General features: G+C 35.0%; 1 protein-coding gene across 1 annotated transcript in view; it reads left to right on the forward strand.

Annotated features, from left to right (window-relative positions):
• The first annotated feature begins 15,391 nt into the window (after positions 1–15,391).
• The window catches only part of LOC145277975 (midasin-like), a 31,248-nt gene continuing 24,174 nt past the window's right edge, over positions 15,392–22,465 (forward strand). Inside the window, exon 1 of the mRNA XM_080130110.1 lies at positions 15,392–15,604. The gene's annotated coding sequence lies outside the window, so the exon portion shown is untranslated. The remainder of the gene's footprint in view (positions 15,605–22,465) is intronic.

Raw genomic sequence — 22,465 nt, forward strand, 5'->3', positions numbered from 1 at the left:
TGCATGAATATAATTACACGTAATAGTTAACTAAAAATGATTATCCGATAAGAAAACCGAAAAAAACTAATAGGGAATTAATTAAAATGAATGTTTAAAAGAATATGCAAATTATCTGGATTTTTTGCAGATGAATGCAATTTTCTGATGCTACCCTTAGGTTAATTTGTCCTTGGTCAATGGAGAGGAAACACAATTCAGCTGCACTCGGGCCCTGCGTGGACTGGGCAACAGAATTCAAGCAAAGACCATATGTGGGGGCAGCCCCACATATAAGACTTTGGTAAATGTAGAAGCAACCCTTCATACCAATTGTCACTATCCTGCTCCCCAGGGAGTTGGTCCCCATTTCCCCTTCACTCCTCACATTAAAAATCGGCCTTGTGCCTAATTTGCTCGGTGGGGGAGCAAATAAATACCAACCCCACATATACGACCATTGCCCTTGTGGCAATCAGTTATTGGTCAATGTAGGGGAAACCCTTCATACCAATTGTCACTATTGACTATGGAGCTGATCCCCATTTCCCCTTCACTTTCCACATTAAAAAACGGCCTTGTGCCTAATTTGCTCAGTGGGGAAGCAAATAAATACATCAATGGAGAGGAAACCCGGGCATCAAAGATCAAAGTGTAGTATCTGTTCTGGTAAATGCTGCACTGAAAGACGATTGCCCTTGTGGCAATCAGTTTCTGGTCCATGTAGGAACAACCCTATATACCAAGAGTCATTTTATATATATCATTCAAACATGGTAATGTTTGAACATATGGTTGACCACTCACTCATTTTTCAACCAAATTTCAAACAATTATTACACCTCAGCTATATTGTGAAAAATTTTTTTTCAATTTTTGTTTAGTAAAACAAAAGTTATGATGAATTTACTGGTGTTAAGATCATAAAAATATGTAAGGAGGTGTTGCTACTAATTCACTGCTGTCTCAAAAAGATAAGTAACAAGTGAAACAGAGAGAATGAAAGCATGAAAGAGAGATAATTGGAGGGATTTTATTGAAAGCAGACAAGTGTCGTACATTATTACATATGTGTTTATGGGGACAAAAAAATAAGACTGAAATTAAACAAAGAACAACTGAATTTATTGGAAACCTGGAAAAATCATGGATTACAATAAAAAAAATGTGAGCATGAAAAGTAATATGATTAAGCTTAAACATGGAAAAGTAAAGGACTAGTTGTTAAAACTGGAAAAGAAAAGGACAAGATATTCTAGTAAAAATATAATAAATTTATAAGTTAAAATATTGCAACAATAAGAATTTTTTTTTATTCAATTTATAACATTTTATAATCAATTCTTAATGCTGCAAATGTTTTAAGTTATAAATTTATTATATTTTTTACTAGAATATCTTGTCCTTTTCTTTTCCAGTTTGAACAACTAGTCCTTTACTTTTCCATGTTTAAGCTTAACCATATTACTTTTCATTCACAATGAATTCGATAGATGCTATAATAGAACAAAATCCTATGACAAAATGGCGGTCCCAGCCAGCCTGGCAAGTCATCCCTCCATTTAGAAAAATTCAGAGAGATGGCATTTACATATACTGATATGTAAATGCTATATCTCTCTGAATTTTTCTCAATTTCTCTCTCTCTCTCTCTCTCTCCCTCTCTCTCTCTCTCTCTCTCTCTCTTACACGTACATTCAGAATCGTGGACGATGATCAGAGAGATTCCTGAAAGCAACTTAGTAGGACAACCCACCTCATTGCTATTTTTCCTGCCTGTGATCCACTGGATTTCCAAGCATCAGCTATTCTTCACCAGAAGAATTACTGCTTGGAGAAAAGTTGTAGCTAAACTTTCTAACTCTTCATTTCTTCACTTGGACACTGTTCTAATTTTCTTCATCCTATAAAAAATGGTGTAGATAACTTTAATGAATAAACCCTTTTGTTATTCCCAAACTTAAAACTGTTTTAAAACTAACTCTGACTCCTAAATTTATTGACTCAGCATCAAAAATCCTAATAGTCTTCTCCTTGTCTAAGAATGATCAGTAAGCAAAAATGGCTCACCCTCTTGGGCACTCCTATCACTATTCAAAAACTGACCACCAACTGTGAGACATCTTCCTATCTCAAGAATTCAAAAAACCTTGGAGGCTTTCCATCGTCTTTTTACTGAACTCACTTTTTTTTTACTTGATAGTCACCACGTATCAAGGTCTGCAGGTCACTCGATCAAGGATAAGGGTTAATGAATGTAAGGTGGTAGTATAGTAATCGTTAATGGTATAAACTGTGTAGAATTTGATTATTTATGGAGGTGGTTCAAAAGAATTTGTTTACATTGGATTTGAAGGCTACTATATTGTATTCAACCGGGAAGCAGGGCAGCAGAACACTTCCTATACTTTTGTTCAGTTAATAAATCCTTTCCTCCCATTGGCTCTTGGCAAGAGGGGAGAGGATGAGATCTACATTATACTGTCCAGATTTAATCTTCCTCTGTGCTCATCAGATCTGAGCCTGTCTTGAAGACTTACGTTACACATACATTTTCCTATTCTCCTATCATTTCTTACATAACAAATCCATCATATGACGCCAAATTTGCATAATATTGTTATCGGACCATTATCTACCCACTGATGGACTCTACCAAATCCTATATTAATCAAGAGCCAAGTACTCTCATGTATATTGGATATTTTACTGATATCTGAGTGACGAGTAAATCTTTTCTCTGTAACGTGTTCCTTTTTTAACCCATCTTTAAAACTGATATCGTGTTCTGAGTTGTCTTTCATGGTCCCAGCCTGGGTCCACATCAAATATACAGTGTATTCATGAACATGCCAAATTGTATAAAGCTGTCACAAATGTAATTGTGTGAACCATTTGTTTCACAATTTCTATTACTATCCCAATTGTTGTTAGCAGTTTAAGAATAGCAGTTTAAGAATATCGTGATATTTGTTAAGTCATCTCCTTTTGTATTTGTAATATTGCAAGAACAAACAAACAAAAACAAACAAAGTAAAGTGCTATGGGGTACAAATCACCCCTATTTAAGAACTAAGTGGAATCAACCAGTCTTATGAATAACACTGGTTTCAGAGACAAAATGGAGATATTAATATCATGTTTAACCGCATGCTACGAACACGTTCCTCTCATACCACTTTAATGGCTCCTGAATTCTTTATGATAAATACATATATTTTATACACTTTACACTACTTGTGGTTTCTTTCATTTGTAACCCCTAGCACGGGTCTACAACAGAAAGAAATAAAAATCCGACTCAGCATTTTTTGCAAGTGCGAACGAAATGCATTTATTCATGGTTCCCCCAAAACAGTATACTTCACTTTCTTGCAAAAGTCTTTTCGCACAGACATGTGCTTTTTAAAAGTCTTTCTCTCCACCACCTCGCAGCAGACGTCAGCCAGCACTTTCTCATCCTCGACTTTACACATCCATCTTGCCTGGCAGCCAATTGCTTCTCCCCTCAACCACATGGTGTATTTTTATCCTACTTTTCTTGTGATGCAAACTCGCGCTCACTTGCTAATTTGCATAGGTGCTTTAACAGCTGCTGCTGCTCATATTTTGGCTAGACGGCTATCCTTCGGCTGCTGATAATTTTCTCATACACGCCCATGCGTGCTCTGTTACATATTAAATTAAATATTACATATTAAGATAAAAATAGTTCTCTTTTTATTGTCAGGTTTTTAGAGTGATCTCCCTTCCTTGTTGCTGTTGGTTTTTGATTGGATAAATGGTCATGTGTCTATGATTAGTGTTATGCAAAGAGTAAACTAACAATATTGTCTACAATTGTTATTCTGGTCAACGGGTACAAGACAGACCCCCCTCTTCCCATATTTTTTTTATTTTTATTTAAAAAAAAACAACTTTTCAGCAGATTAGTATAGAATGGACATTAATCTACCAGATTATCAAAAAAAAAAAAATGCCAAAAAACAACAATATTTAAAGATTTATAGAGGGTGCTCAGTTTCTAAAACAATGCTCTAGTAAATCTATCACCCATTTTGAAACCATTTGACGTTTTTAGGCCAAAATGCTTAAAAAGGGCTAAATTTGCAAAATTTGGCCTAAAAACGTTGAGTAGTTCTAAATGGGTGATCGATTTACTAGAGTGTTGTATTAGAAACTGAGCACCCTCTATAAATCTTTAAAGATGGCTGTTTTTTGCTTTTTTATTTTTGATAATCTGGTACATTACTGGCCATTCTATACTAATCATAAAAACATTTTATTGCCATTTTCTCATGTGTTAATCGCAAGAATTTAATAAAACAATTGATCATTTGCATGGGTAGACTCCGCCATAAGTAATTAAATGGGTAGACTTAATAAACCTCACCTAGAACCCCACTAGTAGTAATTCATCAGACAAGGGACAATATTGTCCCAGAGCTTTCTACTAGTGTTGTTAACCTGAGGAACTGTCTATTCTGAAAAGACGCAGATAAAACAGGTGTTCTTTCATATTGTAGAAAAATAGTTTAAGTACTATTATTTTGCTGCACGTAATATCTTTGAATGATCTTGACTCTCGGTAAATAATGTTCCAATACTGGGAAAAATAGAGTTGTGACTCGTACCTGTTGTGGGGTAGCTGACGTTTCCATATCCGGTGAAAAATCGCCTGCACTTGCATAGGCATTTATGACTGAGTCGGTTGGCGAGGGCGTTATTGGTTTAGGAATAGTGATAGAGTATGCTGCCTGATTTTGGTTTCTTGGTTTGTGGTTAGGCAATGTTCTAGTTAGAAGAGAGCTACTTTTGTTCGGTCTACAACAGTATCGGTTTGTTTGCTCCTACTGTTTGGCTTTTCGTGCCCGAGAACAAGAAAAGTTTCCATTTAATTTGTTTTTCAAGGCATGGCCGTCTGTTGTACATTTTATTTTTGTTTAGCAAAAATTATTGATTGGCTGGTTCCATGATTTAAATTTATGAATCCGGTCCGAGCTATTTCTTCCAGGTATTTAAATTTACAATTGAAAGGTCTGAACCCAAATCGAATTGTATTTTTATTTCTTTATCATGAATTTTTATAGTCACATATTTTTGCAACCCTTCTTCGTTATTTTCACTCTCCACCTCACACACTCTGGTTTTATATTTAATTCTATTTCTGCATGTTTTTTAAATTACCTGGCTGCTTTTTTTTATCTGCACGACTTCAGCGTCGATATCCATCAAATCTTTTTTTAATAATTTCTATTGTCTTGCAGTCTCCTGTTAACTTTTGTAGGATTAGGTTTGGTTTATTTTCTAATTTTCTTACGACAGGCCTCCTAATTTCTGCATCTCAACCAGAAATCAGGCCTTGCACAAATACTAAACATTTAAAATTGTCTACACTGAGGTCTGCAAGTTTGAATTTGTTGCAATGTTTATTTACTATGGCTGTGTATGTTGCGAAATCATCTTTGTAATTCTTCTGCAAATTCAGACATGACCAACGCTTATGGAATAAAGAGACTTTCGAGCTAATGTTCAGCCGTCTCTAATCTCTGTAATAGTAAATGAACCTTTTTCTGGTCCGACCACTGTTTGCAGTCAATACTAAAAAATTTTCATACTGACAAAAATAAGCTTTGAATGATTTACCTTCTTCAGGTCCATAGCAGAAATTGTCAATCATATTCCATATTGAGTCTTGTATAAATGCAATAGTATTATCGGTGGATGTATTATTTTTTATGGCTTGAATAAGCAGCTCTTTCATTTGTTGTTGATTTCCATATTGCTGGCCCTCTAACCTCATTAGTTGTTTTTGTTGTGTTTCACTGAGTGCTTCTATTGTTTAAATAATTGTTGTTGTTTTTTATCTGAGCGTTTCTGGTGTTCAAATAATTGTTGTTGTTGTTGTTGTTGTTCCATTTACAGTTTAATAATTGTTCAATGTACTTTGTAGGGCATCTATTTTTGTATGATGAGTAAAATACTGAATTTACAGAAATTAGCAAACCGTATACAAATTAACCAGGTTTTAGTATTCTTAAAACAACTGAGGGGAAAGGGAACAGTAATTCGTTTCCTTCAATAATATTGCAAATAAACATTGGCCATAGTTTTAAATTCCAAGCAAATGTCTTTTCCCATAGAAAAGAAAAAAATATATACTGTGAGAAATATTCAATATTCATTCGAACAAATGTCTTTTCATAGCATAAAAAAATGTTGACCAATGGGAAAAAGACCCGAAAACCATATGTATTTTTTTAGTAAGCCAAAAAGAAAACAGTTTGCTAACATACTTATTTAATGACGTGAGAAAAAGACACAAATAATTCATATTTCTCTTTCTTTTGTATTTATAAGTATTCCAAGATGTTGTAACAGTGGCAAGCAAAGAGAAGAAAAAAACAATATGAAAATATTCTTACTTTCCATGAGTTTGCAATTCAAACTTTTACGTCCACACACTTATTTGTTTTTTGGAAATTCCTGTTTTCCCCCTTTTACCAGTATTTTCTGAACACTTGCTTGGTTTGATTCAGTTTTCTGTCGCGAGTTCTTTTGCATGGTGGGGGTATTTTAAAATTGAGTGACCTCTGTGAGTTTGAAATCTGACGTTGCCACTGTTATAGCCCTATTAAATGTTGCAAAGAAAAACAGAACGCCAAAATGAATTAACAACATGTATTGCAAAGCATACAGTAGGTGGGTTGTTCATTGTAGCCGGCGAATGACCTAGGATTGTACACTGGATATCGACTGGTTATTTATTTGTTCCCCACGAAACAAAATGTGACACAAGGTCCGTTTACTGTGGGAGATAACCAGCTCCCCTCAAAAGGGGCAAAAGTAAAACTGCCTTAGTATAGGAAGGTTTCTCCCTCCATTGACTAAGGACAATTAATTTGAGTGCAGCATCTAAGCAGACACCACACTTCAGCCACCAGTCCAGTACGAGTACTGGATATCGACTGGTTATTTATTTGTTTGCCACGAAACAAAATGTGACATAAGGTCGGTTTAATGTGGGAGATAACCAGCTCCCCTCAAAAATAAAATTGCCTTAGTATAGAAGGGTTTTTCCCTCCATTGTCTAAGGATAATTAATTTGAGTGCAGCATCTGTGCAGACACCACACTTTAGTGACAATCCCAGTACAAGTACCGGGTGTCGACTGATGCCTTACAGTTTAGTCTTCTGATATTTATTAAGATTGGAATAGTCTATTAAGATTGGATTAGTCTATTAAGATTGGAATAGTCTATGTAACATTGGTTAGATCCACCACAACATATATATATATATATATATATATATATATATGTGTGTGTGTGTGTGTGTGTGTGTGGTGGCGGATCTAACCTATGTTACCTACGAATAGACTATTTCAGGATGACATCACACAGAAATGTTCATATCAATCTCTGTGTGACGTTATCCGTCTAGTCAAAGTTTTATAGCCATTACATCAACAGCCACACCCGTGTAGAGACCAAAGAGCACAATGGCCAGGATCCATCATCATCACAGCAGCTGATCCATGCACCAGCATCATCACCCGAAGGACTCTTTGGCCAGGATAACAATTATCAATCAAACATCCATTATTTGATGCAGCTAAATGAATGGTCTTCCAAATAATGCCGTTATATCTTTCGCATTGGCTGTTACCCTTAGGGTTGTAGAGAGTTTCCGGGAGTTGTAGCTACTCTTCGTTCCTGTAGAAATGGTCGAAACTGCTCTGACATGAAAAAAGCCCGTTGGTTCAAATGTATATAGGGAGGGACTCCAAAGACGGCCAATAGTGAGCAGAAGCATTGTATAATTGCAGTAGCCGATATGTTTGAGCAAGGGAAGGCAAAAGGAAACCGTGAATATTCGTGGACAACAGTTAATATATAATGGCTCTTGTTTTGCTTGATAGCGATCCTTTAAAATCAAGATTGAGTCTTTCAAACGGTTGTGTTGCTTTTATTAAAATGCCAGTTTTGGGGTTATAAAAGCAAGGCTTTATTTCAGCACATGTTTGGCAGGAATTTGTAATTCTTTTTACTCCCTTTACTTTGAAAGGCAAGTTTCTACACTTCACAGCATGAACAACTCAAGTAATGCCAAGGTGAGAGAGATTATTATGTATCGTTCGGAATTTATCCCACTTGATGCCATACAGCATACTCATCTGACATCAAAGAAGAAACAAGATAGCTCAGTTCTCCACTTTGCTATTTTCTCATTCTTTATTTTGCTTGAGTTGAACATAAAAGCAACTGATTTTTGGTCAGTAATAAGTTTAAAGTGGCGTCCATTTCTTAATGCCTCGACTATGGCATAGGTTTTCTTTTTCAATTGTGGGTGTCATCGTTCAGCCTGTGAGCTGGTCCTTGAAAAAAAGGTCACAGGACGATCAGCTTGTCTCAAAGAAGCAGCAATAGCACAGTCTGATGCATCTGTTTCAATCAGAGGAATATTTTGGTCTATTGTCGTAATTGCTGATTTCGCAATATCCTTACTATTTTTTTGCTAGGCTGTACAGTTGACTCGCTAATTTTGTTTCGCTAAAATTTGCATTCCCTTCCACTTTTTCCATCTGTTTACGGCCACCATCTTGTGCGCTAATAAAGTCAATATTGCCATTTTTTTCTATATAGAATTAATAAAGAAAATTTTTAATATTCAAAAAAAGGTCAATTTGTTGTTCTTTTCCACTTTTAATATTCACTTTAATTTGATGACATTTTTCGGTTTTCAGATATTTTAAAAATGAACAGCACACGTAAAATTGTCGCTGACAAGTAGTCTTGCGATAAGCAAAACAATGTGTGCACATGTGTTGTTTGGCTTGCCGTCGGAAAGCATACCGTCTGTACAAACTATTTCTTGGTGACAATTTTACATGTGATATTTGTAATATATTGGACAGGGTTATCTCCCTTACACTCCAATGAAACTATTGATGCCCTTTATCATTAGAGGACGAACAGTCTTTTACTGTGCATTTGTAAATAAAGCGAATGTGAACGGCCATTTTGCTTTGGCACGTGCTAACAACTCATTCATCTATAATGTTAATTTTGTCTTGTGCGTTTTTATTCATGTGCAGTGTTAATGTTGAAACACTTTAATTGGTGACGAGGAACGAAACATGCAGAGGACTAACAAGACAATTTAAAAATAAAAGCGGTGAACACCCACAACCTAATGAACCAGTAAAAGTTGTTGAGGAACGGATAAAAATGGCGTTGCTAGGCACAATTCAAGAATGGAATAGTGCAGAAGAAGAATGGTCACATTATATTGGGAGAGTAAAGTTTTTTTACTGCCAATGATGTGTTGAATGAAGGTAAGAAGTGTACTATATTTTTGTCGGTTATTGGGGCAAAACATAATGCTATTCTCAGAGGTTTAGCCAAAAACAGGTCTGAGCAGAAAATATTTGAAGAACTGTGTATTCTGATGGAGAGACACATCAGGCCGGACCCCAACGAGATACATGAACGTTTCTTATTCAATACGAGGGACAAACGAGAAGGCGAGTCCATCAGTGAATATGTGGCCACACTGAGAAAAATGTCGGAGCATTGCAACTTTGAAGAAAAACTAAATGAACACATACGTGATCGTTTGGTTGTGGGAGTGAAAGATGAGAAGACACAGGAGCACTTGCTTGGTGAAAGGATGCTAATTTTGGACAAGTCCATTGAAATAGCAGTGTCCATGGAATCAGCACGTAAATATTCAAAGTTGATGTTGGGAGCACAGACGAGTGAAAGTGAAACGTCTGTACACAGGTTGCCATTAAAACGAGAGTGTTATCGTTGTGGAAGCACTGACTACCAGGCGGACAAGTGCCAGTTTAAAAACAAGGAATGTTTTAAATGTAGGCGAATCGGGCATACTCATCGGAAGTGTATACAGGAAGAGAGCAGGCCTGCTAGCTCAGCAGCACGAGGGAAAGAAAAGCAGGGTGGTGAACAATGTGGAGGAAAATTGTTGTGCAGAAGAAATGGAAAACCTAGACTTGCACACAGTTGCTACACTTTGCACACCACCAGTATTAGTGGAACTACTAATTAATCAAGAGAATGTGGTCATGGAAGTGGACACAGGAGCTTCATGCATAGTAATGAGCCTAGAAAAGTTCAAGAAAATTGGCCAAATTCGTGATCTAAAAGAAAGCCATGTCAAGTTAAGAACATACACTGGCGAGTTAGTTAAACCACATGGGACCACAGACATGGAAGTAATCCAGGAAGGGTTAAAGCATTGACTACCTTTGCTAGTAGTGAAAGGAAATGTACCGACACTTCTTGGCCGCAACTCGTTAAATAAGGTAAAGCTAGTTTGGAGAGCCATGTTTACTTTATACCAGGAAGATTCCCCTTCGAGGTTGGAAAAGCTTCTTAAAGAATTTGAGTCGCTGTTCAGTGAAGAAATGGGATGTTTAAAAGATTTTAAGGTGAAAATACCTATTGATAAGACGGGGAGTCCCAAATTTTGTCGGGCAAGACCAGTGCCTTATGCCATAAAAGCGGATGTGGAGAAAAAGCTAGATCGCCTGGAAAACCAGGGAATTTACAAAAGAGTGGAGTACTCTAGGTGGGCTGCCCCCATTGTACCAGTTGCCAAAAATGATAATGGGAGCATCCGGATCTGCAGAGATTACAAGCAAACAGTAAACCGGGCATCACCATGTGACAACTACCCCCTTCCCTGGACAGAAGATATATTTTCTACTTTGAAAGGCGGTCAGAAATTTAGCAAGCTCGACTTGAGCCATGCCTATCTGCAACTGGAATTGGATGAAGAAATCCAGGAACTGCTAACAGTAAACACCCACCAAAGATTATAGCAGCCCACCAGACTACAATTTGGCGTACACAGTGCTACAGGGATTTTTCAAAGGGAGATGGACAAAAGATTGAAAACCATCCCTTTTTGCAAGGTGCGTGTGGATGACATCTTGGTTTCAGGTAGTGATGACAGTAGTCATCTGAAGAATTTACAGAGTGTACTTGCTGCCCTGGATAAGGCCGAATTAAAATTAAAGAAAAGTAGGTGCAAGTTTCTCCTTCCTGAAGTAACATATTTGGGTTTCAGAATTAGTAAGGAAGGCACAGCACCTCTTCCAGACAAAGTAGCCGCCATGACAGAGGCACCTCTGCCACAAAACATCACGGAATTAAGAGCCTACCTTGGCGCACTTAATTATTATCATAGTCATTTGCCGAATTCATCAACAATACTGGAATCGCTTCATAGCTTAATGAGAAAGGGTACTCCATGGGTATGGGGTGCTGGACAAACAAGGGCCTTTGAAGAAACAAAGAAGATGCTGCGTTCTGCACCTCTTTTAACTCATTTTGACCAATCTAGACCTATTCTAGACTTAGAACGAAAGTATTGCAGCAATTACATCAGACACACATAGGGATCGTGTGGATGAAGGCCCTTGCTCGCAGCTATATGTGGTGGCCAAATCAGGATGCAGATATTGAGAGAGTCGGTAAAGCTTGTGGAAGCTGCATGCTTCATCAAAGCAACCCTGGCAAGGCTCCCATTCATTGCTAGGAATATCCAAGTTTACCATGGGAGAGAGTCTACTTACATTATGCAGGTCCATTTTTGGGCATATGTTTTTGATAATATTGGATACTCATTCAAAGTGGATTGAAATATGCATAATGAAATCATCTTCTGCTAAGACCACAATTGAGAAATTGAGAGGGACCTTCGCGACACATGGACTGTCGGTATTAATCGTGAGTGACAATTGCCCCTGTTTTACAAGTGAAGAATTCAAAGCATTCATGAATGCCAATGGAATTTGGCACATTTTCACAGCTCCTTACCATCCTTCCTCAAATGGACAAGCCAAACACAGTATACGCATCTTCAAGGAAGCGCTTAAAAGGATGGAAATAGACCACAAGGCAACACTTGAAACTAAGGTGAACAGATTTTTGTTCACTTATTGGGTAACTCCTCACTCATCAACCGGGGTTTCTCCTGCCGAGCTGATGTTCAAACAACAGTTTAGAACGGCGTTTCATTTGGCAAAGCCAGACAAGTACAAGGCTCTGGATGTGAAAAATAAAATGGAAAGGGGGAGCAAAGTAATGGTACCGCTTCGTGAATTTAAAGTAGCCAATCCTGTACTTGTGCATAACTATGGATCTACTCAACAATGGATTGAAGGTACCATTACCAGACAGTTGGGAGCAGTGAATTTTGAAGTGGAAACCGGTAGAGGGCTAGTAAGGAGACATGCGGACCAACTTGTGAAACTCCCATCACTGGTAGCAGTGGGACTTATGCCTGAGATGCAAGCAGATAATGCTCCAGTGAATATTGAGTATTCCGGTACACCTGAAGTTTCCATCACACCTGAAGTTCCTGAGAAAAGTTTAGTATCTGAGAGCAAGCATATGGAAGAAGTTGTAGAGACTCCAGCAGTGGTAGAAAAATTGGCATCACCACCTTCTTGAAAGTTAGGACGTATTCGGAGACAACCAAAAAAATTTGAAGACTATGTTTGTGATCCGGAGTAAGATTGAAGGGATGTAATATATTGGACAGGGTTATCTCCCTTACACTCCAATGAAACTATTGATGCCCTTTATCATGAGAGGGCGTAACAGTTACTTTTATGGTGCATTTGTAAATAAAGCGAGCGTGGACGGCCATTTTGTTTTGGCACGTGCTAATAGATCATTCATCCATAATGTTAATTTTGTCTTGTGCGTTTTTATTCATGTGCAGTGTTAATGTTGATACACTTTAATATTCATTTTCAGAAAACCTATAAATGTCATCAAATCGCATGGGAAAGATTAAAAAATTAACTAATAAACTTACATACTTTTTTTATTTTGCTCTGTTTTTCTTTTTTTTTTTGTTTTGTTTTTTCTGAAGAAATCTTAATAAAAAAATGGACATATTCGGAGTAAACTCTTCAATATATACATATATATATATATATATATATATATATATATATATATATATATATATATATATATATACTAGCAGTTCAGCCCGGCTTTGCCCGGGCCCTATGTACCATTCATAACTTTATGTGCATATGTATATATTAAAAAGTGTGCATATGTACGGTAATGCCTTTCTATATAATAGATTCGTTAGCTGCTATAGAGACTGCAGAGGTAAAAAAAATTTAAACTTCGACCCCCATTTTGACCCCTTAACAAAATAAAATGTTTGACCCATGTCCAGGTAATCTACATCTAAAATTTCAAGTTCACCTAAAATTGGTGGAGGAGTTTGGTAAGGTCTGCAAAGGTCAACTATTTCAACCTTGACCTCTTCGCAGTGAAACTTTCGTAAAAAACTGATTAAAAAACTTGCTGCATGTCTGAGTACCCTTTGTTGTTGATCAGGATATAAATATCCTAACTCGCTACAAAAGAAAATAATGAAACGAATGGAATGAAGGAAACAAAACTCAATTGCTGGATAAAATAAACATGTCATTTATTTTCTGTCAAAAATAAAATGGTTTAGGTGTAACACGTGTTCATTCAGGCGTTGACGACTACATGCGTGGAAAAGAAAGGGATGAAGTCGAGGATGAGAAATGGCCGTCCCGCACGTAGAAAGGAAAATAGACAGGGAGTATTTGCCTCAGCAAAACCGTGCATTCATGATAGCAGTCGTCCACGTGGAAAAGTCTTCAAACCAAGAGCTATGGATGCCGAACTTGCCTGGTTGACAAAACCAGGCAAAAGGGAAGAAAGAGGAAGTTGAATAGTGTTGTGGACTTTTATATCGGGGTGAGTGTTCTGACTGCGCATGTCTAGAATTCCTTTCAGGGGAAGTGACGTTTCGCATGTGTGCGTTCTTGTGCGCGTATGTGTGCATACATGTGTGTGTGTGTGTATGAGGATGTGTATATGCATGCATGTGTGTACGTACATGTGGGTGTGTATATGTGAGGAAAACATGTTCGAACACCTTTATGTAAAATTTTAAATGTTTAGACCAAAAAGTTGGCTTAAAAGTTTGCAGGAGACCGCATATGTAAAATCTTTTTAACTTTGACTCCTTGGCAGCCAAATTTTCGGCTAAAAATCGATTAAATAGCTTGTCCTATGTCTGAATACACTTTATGTAAAATTTCAAATATTTAGACCAAAAATTTGCTGAGGGTAGAAACCGCAGAAGTCAATTTTTTAAAGAACTTTGACCCCAATTTTACCACCTTAGTATTTATTGTTTTGGGCTCAAATAAAATTAAAAAGTTTGATCCATGTCCAAAGAATCTATATCTAAAATTTCAAGTGTTTAGACCCGAAATTGTCTGCGGAGTTTGGTAGAGTTCTCAAAGGTCAAATCGTTGAACATTGACCCGTTAACAGCCAAATTTCTGGCCCAAAACCGATCAAAAAGATTTTCCCAAATCTCAATACCCCTTATGTCAAATCTCGAGTCTGTAGACTGAAAATTAACAGAGTAATTTGGTAGGGAAATGTACACGGACAGGCAGACAGACACACACACAGACATTTTCACTTTATATATATATATATATATATATATATATATATATGTATATGAAATGTGTCAGTTTAAAACATCACCACCAATCTACACAAGCACAGAAAATAACAATAATGACGTGAAAACTATATAAATGTTTATATAGTTTACGCATACACACTCTTTTTTCTTTTCTTTTAAATCAATTTGGCTTTTTTGTTTGTGAAAATTTGGCTGCAATTATTGTTTGCCTTTTTTGTTTTGTTTTTTTCTGAAAAATATTTAGGGACACGTATTCGATTATCTGTTGAAATAAAATATACAACTATTTTTAAGTGTTTCCAATTAGTTAATTAAAACAATGTTTCCACTGGATTAAATACAGTTAGATTAATAAGAATTGCAGATAGGGGAAGAAACTTTATTTATTTATTTATTTTTCTTTTGCTAAGTAAAAAAAAAAAAAAAAAAAAAAATATCGTCTTTGTTCAATGTTTTATTTAAATAAAAAAATTTTTTTAAGTGTGCGTTTTTATTTATTTATTTATTTATTAATCTTTGCGGAATTAAAGACATTTTTATTGCTAATACATAATTTAAAAAGTAAACGCAGTTAAAATCATGCTAAAAAAATAAACTTGAGTTTAGGTTTTGCAAACCTGATTTTCACATTAACGAATAAAAAAAATGAAATCGGCAATTAATTAAACGAAGCAAAGTTTTATTTAAGTAATAAAAAAAAACGTAAAACTTTAATGCGTATTAATGGATTTATTAATCAAGGATTATAAAAATTAAATTTATATTGTTTTCTTTTTTTTTATTATTTATTTATTTATTAACGTGATTTTAAGTAAAGAATGAAGGGAACGCTGAGCAAATATCGTGAGATTCTCACGTGAGAAATGCGAACAGTTCCGGGTTTTGTATATTTTCAAACATTAGATAATGGCCTCTCGTTCAACACACGTGGCTTAGAAGAACATTTCAAACTTTGCTTTATTTTTAGAAAAAAAAAAAATAATAATAATTAATTCTATTTTTTCATCTTGATTTCATTTTTATCCTTATATATATATAAAAAAAGATGGGCCGCTGCCGAAACAGACGCAAGTACAAAAGAGATAACAGGGTAATTACAAACATATTTTTATCTATTTAAAATACTTTTTTTTTTTTTTTTTTTTTCCCTCTGTATTAAAAAAAATATCCCGGTTTGTAAGATATTGGTGAATTTATTTAATTTTTACCTACGTTTTCTGGTCATTTTTACTCAGTCAATCCTCGTAGAAATTTTATTTTTATTTGGGAAATCAGTAAAAAAAAAAAAAAAAAATCAAGACTTAAAATTATTTTAGCGATTCATTTTAGGACGATGGTTGGAGGGGGGGAGAAGAAATTAAACTGCTCTTTGTTGTCGAAAACCGGCTTCTAAAATATTTTTATGTAGTTCAATTAAAAATATAATTTTTGCAATATGATGTATATTAAATCAAATATTAAGGTTTTTTTTTTTTCTTTTTAATTCAGTGTAGAAAACTAACAAGTAATGTCTTTTTCAAAACGATAACCGACATGGTGTTTTCTTTCGCTTTTCTCCATGATGTAAATATATTTTTGTAATTTTTAAAAAATTATTTAACCTATCATTTGTTTTGTTCTACACACACGCTAGACTTTGTTAAATTATATCTTCTCACACATCATTAGTTAAATCGGTTTAAATACATTTTTAAGCTTTAAAAATCGTTTTGAGCTAAAATTTATGACTAAAAATAATTATGCATACAAAATATTTTATGATCTGAATTAAAAGTAAGGGTATTTCTGTAAAATATGGACCATGTTGAAATATTTAGAAAGCCATTCTTAACATAGGAAGTTAAAAAGAAAAAAAGTCCCACAAAATTTTTTTGTATTTTATATTGTTTTATTACAATATACATGTGTACGAAATTAGCATAAAAACATTAAAACAAATATTCAAATTCCGATTTTTATTTTAAATAGAAAAGCTTTTTTTCTTTGATAAAATCCAAAAATAAGTTTGTCTATAAATTTAATTTTTTTATAATATATTGAGGAAATGTTGAAGGCTTCCTATTGTAGTGTTGACGATGGTGGTAGTCATTGTTAGTTGGATAGAAATTATTTAAAAAAATAAAATTTAAACTCTGGCCCTAAGCTTGTTTTAATTAAGTCTGAAAAGAATTTTTCCTTTATTAAAAGTATCCGTAAAATATCCTTTGTATAATTTTTTTTTTTTTAAGCGCAGACTTTCTTCACTAAAATGGTTCCCCTTTTATTTTTTAAAGTTTTGAATAATTACCTAAATTTCTGCCGTGTAGAAAGCGACATGACATATTGCTTTCATGAATCAAAACAAAATATCAATCGTTTTAAACTGATAATTAATGTCTATCTTTATTATAAAACCATTATATGTTTATGTATTTTAATTTTCCGTAACGATTATTCGAGGGTTTAAATATTTAAGTTCAGCTGAGATTATTTTCTAACGCTCCTCGTGGCAAGCCTGAATGAGAAAGGCAGAAAATGACTGCTTTCATCTACGTGAACCCCGTGGAATTTTCATGGATACGATTTGACTAAAATGGTTAAAAACTGCTTAAATAAATAAGATGTATTATTTCTAATTCTTTAATACGACAGGGGCGCATTCGAAAATGATTTTCTTAGTTTACGAGCATCAACGCATCTAACCATATATTTTACCATTGTTTTTTTTTTTTTTTTTTTTATGGGTTTTTTAAAAATTCTTATTTAGCACATCCACGAAATGCCGGCCGGTCTCTTTTTTTCTTTTTCAAATAAATGTCTGCTTGTTCAAAGTTGATTTGAAAACTAGATATTTTAACTTTTGGTAAAAAATTAGGCTTAAAAGCAAAACTTATGATTTAATTTCTACAGCTCACAAGGGAGGTCTGAAATTTTATTTATGCAGAATATGGACCGTGCTTTTTTTTTTTTTTTTTTTAGATATGATTTTCAAGTTAAATTCAATTTTTACGATATTTTTTAAAATTAAGTGAAAGTACAAAATAGTTTAAAGAAGTCTCCTTCCCCATATTAAGAATGCATTTCTAAGTAATAACGTTATTTCAGCACGATAGTATCACTACTGTTGTATAAAAACATTTGCTTCAGCCGTAATACAGGCACTATATAGAAAGACAACTATTTACTGCCATGTTTCTTCTTGGCGCGATTTTGCAAAAAAAAAAAAAAAAATCCCCTTCCTGTTTAGACTTTTGTTCTATTCGTGTTTGCGGCTTAGTAATTGTGATATTTTTGATTTTTCAAGTATTCGATTTTTTTAATGAATATAAATAAAATAAATATGGAGTTAAATTCAATCAAAGTCCCCCCCCCCAAAAAAAAAACTGCTTGCTGCGGGCCTGTCAAACTAAAATCAAACGCCATAAAAAACACTTATCCAATAACAGAATATTCCCAAAATAGTGTTTTTTTTTTAAATTTATTTATTTTTAATTTCAATAAATCTTAATAGCAAAACTATTGGGTGTTTCTTGTGCATCTGTTACCGCGCTGAAATAATAACGCTATTATTTAGAAAGCTATTCTTAACATGGAAAGAGGGTGTTTTGTAGTGTACTTTCACCTAACAATTTAATAAACAAAAAAATCGTAAAATACAATTTAAAAAAAAAAATAGTGCGATACTGACTGCGGTGGTACATAAATGCGCAAACACCAAGTTTTTGGTCATATTTTATATTGGATATGTTTTTATGGTGTTTAATTTTAGACTGACAGGCCCGCAGCAAGCGTCGAGGAACTTTTCTTGAATTTAACCAACCACTTAACCTAAATATGATGATGCAGAGAAATAGAAGATACGAAGTCGGCAGCAAACGATGTCAAATAAAGAAAAATTGTATTTTACTTAATTATTTTTAGTATAAAATAAAATGTTATTGTTCTTAATTTGTTTTTCATTTTCAGATTAGGTCCACCTCCACAATTGTCTTTTAAATGACGACTTTTAAAGGTTTTCGACTATACTAAATACGAAAATCGCATTAAATTTTGCAGAAATAATTAGTTATCGAGATATAAAAAGTTGTATTATGCATTTTATTATTTCGCGGCCATCTTTTGTACGCGCCTGCGCGCGCCATAAACAAATCTACTCATCTATGACTGACACTGTACGCGCGTAAAAAAGATGGCCGCTTAAGACTACAATGCATAATACAACTTTTTATATCTCGATAACTAATTATTTCTGCAAAATTTCAATGCGATTTTCGTATTCAGCATAGTCGAAAACGTTTAAAAGAAAATTGTGGCGGTGTGCGGTGAACCTAATCTAAAAAATATTTAATTTCTTTTTATATATATTAAAAAAAAAAAAAAATTTATTTTATTTTTTTTTATTTTTTTAGAAAAGTAAATTCTTTTTATCTGACCCTTTTTGCTGCGGACTTCATATATACTCTATCTGCAGATTTACTATTTCGTCTCTGGGAGAAAGAAAAGATTGGTAGCTTATTTATTCATTTATTAAGCTATAAGAATCGATAGGTACAAATAGTGCAGAGAGTGGTCTGAAATTCGAGCCCCGTTTTCACTTTGTGAACAGTTAGAGCACATGGTCGGTGTCACTGCAGAAAATTAGTGTTTGTATTAGTATACACATAGATTCGAAAAAGTTGTCAAAAAAAAACAAATATATAACAAATAAATGTTATCAAAGGCAAAATAAGTTATTTTTCTACCTAACTGGATATTTTTTTAGTGTTTCTATTTAATGTAACATGTTTATTAAGCTCGAAAAACAGTGTTTACCGATGTATTGGAAAATTAAAAATGGCGCCCGACTCTGTTTGATACGGTAAGTTTGGGAAAAGGAGTTAAAAGTAAAAAAACTAGACAAAATACTGTTAGAAACTCACTTAATATATGTTACCGTGACATAAGCTGACATATATTCGGTGGGTTTTTAACAGTATGTGAGATTTCTCTCACAAGGTTTTTGCCCCTGGCAGAATGTAAGAAAACCAAACGGAAATTACAACAAGCTCACCTTAAGACTTCAATGTAAATTTTATTAAAGTAAAAAAGGTCCATGTTGCAAAAGCTGCGTCATCTTCATCTATCTGCCACTATGGGCTGGTAACGTTCCCGAAGGGAATAATAGTTAGTCTTCGATGAAGGCTGGGTTTGAATTCCCACTGACAAAGAAATGCGCAGGTTGGAGATGTAGGGGTGTCTTTCTAGATGGATTCTGCTAGCTGGGCATATGCGAGGAGTCCTTGTAGAATCAGTCCAATAGCAGATGAGGCAGGTAAAACCGTAGACCTTAAATTCGTCTTGACAGACATTAAATTGTAGCACAAGCGTGCAAATATAATTCACCCTACTTAAGGGCATTGGTAATTGCAATGATAATGTTCTGCTCCACGTTTAGGCATTTAAAACGTCTCTAAGCAGCAAAGTATTTTCGCTGCCTCGATTCGAGTGAGAAATTCACGTGTATCCAACGCTGCGTCTTTTTGGATTCTGATCTGAAAAGGGAATTTGGCGCCGAAAACATTCTCGGCAGTTAGTTATAACATGCAATTTGATTGGTTAAAATAAATCCGTGGGCAGAGCAACCGTCCAATAAAAAGCTTGCTTATTTCTGGAGAATTTCTTACAAGTATTTTGTCAAGTGTTTTATTTTTAACTCCTTTTCCCAAACACATACTTAAATCATTCGTTAACATCTACGCTGATGACACAACCATCTACGGCAACACATCAAAGGCCGTAAATGAAAAAGCTCTCTGATTCCCTCTCCTCCGATCTTGAGCGCGTGCTTCAGTGGAGGAAGAGATGGCTGGTTACTTTTAATGCATCTAAAACCAAGCTCCTAACTTTACGTCATCAACGCTCTGTTCCTCATCTAACATCAATTGAAATGGATGGCTCTTGTCTTGGAGATTTCATGTTTTGACAAGCTCCTGGGTTTGATCTTTACTCCTGATCTGAAATGGAACACGTACATCAAGTCTGTTGCTAAGGTCGCTGGGAAAATGATGGGATCCTTCTACTGCTCCAGGAGATATCTCACTACTGATGCAATTCTCTATCTGTATAAAAGCCAAGTACATCCAAGGGTGGAGTACTGCTGCCACATCTGTGCAGGAGCTGCTAAAAACAGCCTATCCTGCCTTGACAGAGTACAAAATAGGTTTCGTGGCTTAGTGGGGGATGCCCTTTTCTCTTCCCTGCAATCTCTCTCCCACAACAGATGTTGCGAGCCTGTCTTTATTTTATCGTTATTTCCATCGGAAGTGCTCGTCTGAGCTCCAATCTCTCGCCCCCCCCCCTCGCCAATTTTTCACAATAAACACCCATCTAGCTGAAACCACTGTCATTAATTTCCCCCACTCTTTATCTGTGCCTAAATCAAAATGTAGATTCCATGAACAAAGCTTCTTTCTTAGAAGTGCACGTCTGGAACTCTCTTCCATTTGCCTGTTTCCCATTTGACTACAATTTGGATGTCTTCAAGTTCAACATAAACAAATTCCTGGCGAACTGCCCCCTTAAGTAAGACACTTTATCAAATCTTCAATACTAACGATTACTACGATATTATCCCATTGATTACTGTACACACAATAACCCTTATCCCCGAGTGGCTTCCGGGCCTTGATAAGTAGTGACCTCCATGTAAAAAAAAATTTTTACTGTGTCAAATAGTCGGGCGCCATTTTTAATTTTTCACTACATCGGTAAACACTTTTTCGAGCTGAATAAACATGTTACATTGAATAAAAACACTAAAAAATTATCCACTAAGGTAGAAAAGTTACTTATCTTGCCTTTGATAACATTTATTTATGTTTTCTGACAACTTTTTCGAATCTGTGTACAGTAATACAAACCCGAAATTAACACTTTGAATTTTTTTTTTTTTTTTCAAGACATCGATTAGTATAGCCATCATAAGTTAGACTTCTACCTAGCTTATTTTTAAGTGTTTATTTAAATCGAAACTCCGAAAACTTTCCGCCATTTTGTTCTAAGTTAACAACTCTGCAATACTTATTTCAAATTTAAAAAGCATCTTAAAATAAGTAAAAATGGTACATGTGCATCTGTTACCGCGCTGAAATAATGTCATTTAGAAACCCATTCTTAACATGGCGAGGGTCTTTTGTAACTATTCTGTGCTTTCACTTAAACTATACCTTAAAAATTTAACGTAATTTTAAAATACTATTTAAAAAATATCTCAGTAACCTAGACATATAAGCACCCTAAAAACTTTATCAGGTAGAGAGAAGAGTAACTTATCTTTGGCAGCTTTTATTTGTTATATAATGGGGGGGGGTGAATGCAAATATAGTGTCATGCCCTTCTCCTTTGTAGTCCCGAGAATTGCTCAAAAAGTCCTAAATAAAATCAAAAATAAATAAGCCCACACGGATGAAAACAGAGGAGACTGTTATTGTGACACCGTCGACCAAGTACCAAGTGAGGCTCAAATTTCAGACCCCTCTGTGCTATTTGCACTAAATCAATGCGTATGTTTCTCTCCCGGCAAGCAGGGGAAAGTGGGATTTGGAATTGTGCCCTAGGAAAAGAGCACTCTGACCTGGAAAAAAAAAAAAGCCTTGTTGGCATTTCTCGATATGAGCGCCTTAGACGATTAGCAATAAACTGTCCCCTTTTCAAAGAGTTTGAAGGTAAAGCCTGGAGGGTTGAAAATGTAAAAGTCTGGCATTTTTTACTGTAGACAGCAAACTGAAAAAGTGGCCAAGAAACAAATATGTACGCCATATACTTTATTAAATTCTGAGTCTTGTTGTATTGGGTTAAGGAAGGACACCAATTGTATGGATTCTACATTGCAAACTTTTATTGATTCCTATTTTAGTCACATAAAATATTTAGTGACATGAATCCCAAATCTATTTTTACTTAAACCTTTTTTTTTTTTTTTTTTTTTTTTTTT

This window comes from Euprymna scolopes, chromosome 6 (assembly GCF_053919585.1).
Source record: "Euprymna scolopes isolate OS-2025 chromosome 6, ASM5391958v1, whole genome shotgun sequence".
NCBI classification, from domain to species: domain Eukaryota; kingdom Metazoa; phylum Mollusca; class Cephalopoda; order Sepiida; family Sepiolidae; genus Euprymna; species Euprymna scolopes.